The sequence below is a fragment of the Molossus molossus genome, unplaced genomic scaffold (assembly GCF_014108415.1).
Source record: "Molossus molossus isolate mMolMol1 unplaced genomic scaffold, mMolMol1.p scaffold_m16_p_34, whole genome shotgun sequence".
Classification (NCBI taxonomy): Eukaryota; Metazoa; Chordata; class Mammalia; order Chiroptera; family Molossidae; genus Molossus; species Molossus molossus.
In genome coordinates, this window is record NW_023425371.1 from 102955 (window position 1) to 105341 (window position 2387).

Below are 2387 nucleotides of genomic sequence, written 5' to 3' on the forward strand. Positions count from 1 at the left end.
AGCTCTCCAAAAGGGTTTGTTTGGTCCAGGCATATTTGTTCTTTTAGGTAGTGAGATACACAAGATAAATACCTCCAGAAAGACTAAGAAAACCAAAGTGTCTAAACATGTTGAACTGGAAAAGAACCTGGAACCCCAAGCAGAGGTGGGGGAGGGGTAACCAATCCATCCAGATGCCTGCTCAGCTGCCCATCACGCACTGCCCTGCATGACTTGGTCAGGGCGAATTCTTGCTTCTCTCTGTTCTTGCACTGGGTCCGTCTCTACCTAACAAGGCAGGGCTGAGGTGGCAGGGCTTGTAGCTTTGTGACTTCATATACAGCTCAACCATGTACCCTCATCTCATTCCACGGCTGCCCCCAGCCAAAGGCTGACTGTCCCTGGGATACAGCCTGTGCTGGTGAAGACTCACAGATATTGGGGTCAGTTGTATCCAGGTTTGTCTAGTGACCCTGACATTTAGCGAAAGACCTTGGGCAAGTATTTGATTTTTTTGAGGGTCAGTTGTTTTGTGCCCTAAGGATAATACTTCTATTACAGTAGAGACTGGCTGGCTGCTCACCAACTCTGCCTCTCCTCCTCCGCACAGCGAGGTGACATTTCCAGCCTCCTTGCCAGTCAGACATGGTCATGTGACTGAGTTTAATGAAAGGAATGGCCTGGCCCATTGAGTCCTGGCTCCTGACAGCATCTTCTCTTTCCCTGGCCACTCAGTGTCTAGAGAGGGTGTGGAGGCCCAGGAGCCCATTCTGGGCAGACCCTGCAATGTGGAAAGGAACTTGGACTCTGAACACCTGGTGTGGACGGTGTGAGCTCTGAACAGAAGCCGGGAGGACGGGCCTGTAGCCAGCGTGTCCCTCTAAGGGCCTCTGCAGTGGCTCACGATAAAGGCAGCTGCGGCAGCAGCCAGACACCCCGAAAGCAACCTCGATGGACCCCCCCCCCTATCCCCCCAGAGCGGCTCCTCACGCTGCTGCTCTCCATGCCCATTGTGTTCAGCCTCCTCCTCCTGCGCCTCTTTCTGGGGACCCATGTCTACTAAGTGAGCAGCACACGGCCGGATGGTGCCTTTCGCAGGTTTGTGGTGCAGACTGTGTGCACAGTGCTGGGGCCTCCACCCAGACTCCGGGATCCCCGCTTCACTCACAGCACAGTCAACCTGCTCACCAGCTGTAGCCCCTTCCTGGCCATTTTCTATCCAGGATGTGGTACAGCCTCTTACCCCTCAAGTCCAGAGATCCCTAGTCTCCTTGATAGTGTCTCATGCCTCCTGGGTCTCAGAACTGCTGTGGGCACCGTTCCTCCCTTTCACGGTGTCTCAAGCAGCTCTGTCCTGTTCATCGCCAGCTGAGGGGGGGAATGAGGAGTTCGCCCTCGGTGTACAACAGCTAGTGGCCAAAGAATTGAGCTAGACAGGGACACGACTCACTCCAGCAGACAAAGCAGAGCACATGAAGCCACAAAGACACCCCAGACTGTGTCCCCCAGTCAGCCAGGACTGGCTCTGTGTACTTGACCATCACCAATCTACTCGAGGGAGCCATAGCTTACATACCTGAAGACATCGCTGAGGGGACCCAGTTCCTTCCCACGGCCTCTGTCCCCAAGACCCTAGCACAGTGCCTCTCTCGCAAAGCAGGCACTCGGTGCACGTTTAATGATGATGGCTTCGCAAGCCCTCTGACACCCCTGTTCCCCAGTGACCTCCCAGCCCACAGCCCTCATACTTGCCGGGTCCTCCTGGGCCCAGCAGGAAAGCCTACAGAGAGCAAGCAGCACTGTGAACGTGGGAGAAGGAGATTCACAGAGGCAGGCCCAGGGGGCTGAGCACAGGACGGCACCTGGAGCTTCAGGATGGAGACTCGGGCGGCTCTCAGGCAACTTACAAGAGGCTGGATGAGTAGGTGGTAGAAAGGGAGAGATGGGGCTCCCCAATATCACATTAAATTCAGGGGTTTCACTAGGAAGAAGGAAAAAAGGAAGGAAAGGAGGGAGGGGGGAGGGAGGGAGGGAGGGAGGGAGGGAGGGAGGGAGGCTTTACACCTGGCATGGAACTTAGGGCTTTTGTAGTAGAATTAATCACCTCCATAAATATGAGCATCATAAAGTTCTCTCTCGTCGATGTCTCTCTCTCTCTCTCTCTAAAAATCAATAAAGAAAATTTTTTTTTAAAGAAATGCCATATATATAAACATTTATATTTACATAGCATAGCAACATAGCAATGTAACCTTTAAACATTTAACCTAGCATGTTTTGTTTGGGTTTTGGTTTCTGGGAGTTTACAATGTATAGATATTGTCAACTGGGTCACCAAAATTAAGTTTGAATAATCTAAACATAACCTCTAAAACTTAAATTATATTTTAAGAGCCTCTACATCACAT

The 2387-nt window shown here is 51.8% G+C and overlaps 1 pseudogene; it reads left to right on the forward strand.

The window, feature by feature from the left end:
• Window positions 1-1061: 1061 nt before the first annotated feature.
• LOC118643356 lies at window positions 1062-1900 on the forward strand (annotated as a pseudogene).
• The last annotated feature ends 487 nt before the right edge of the window (window positions 1901-2387 follow it).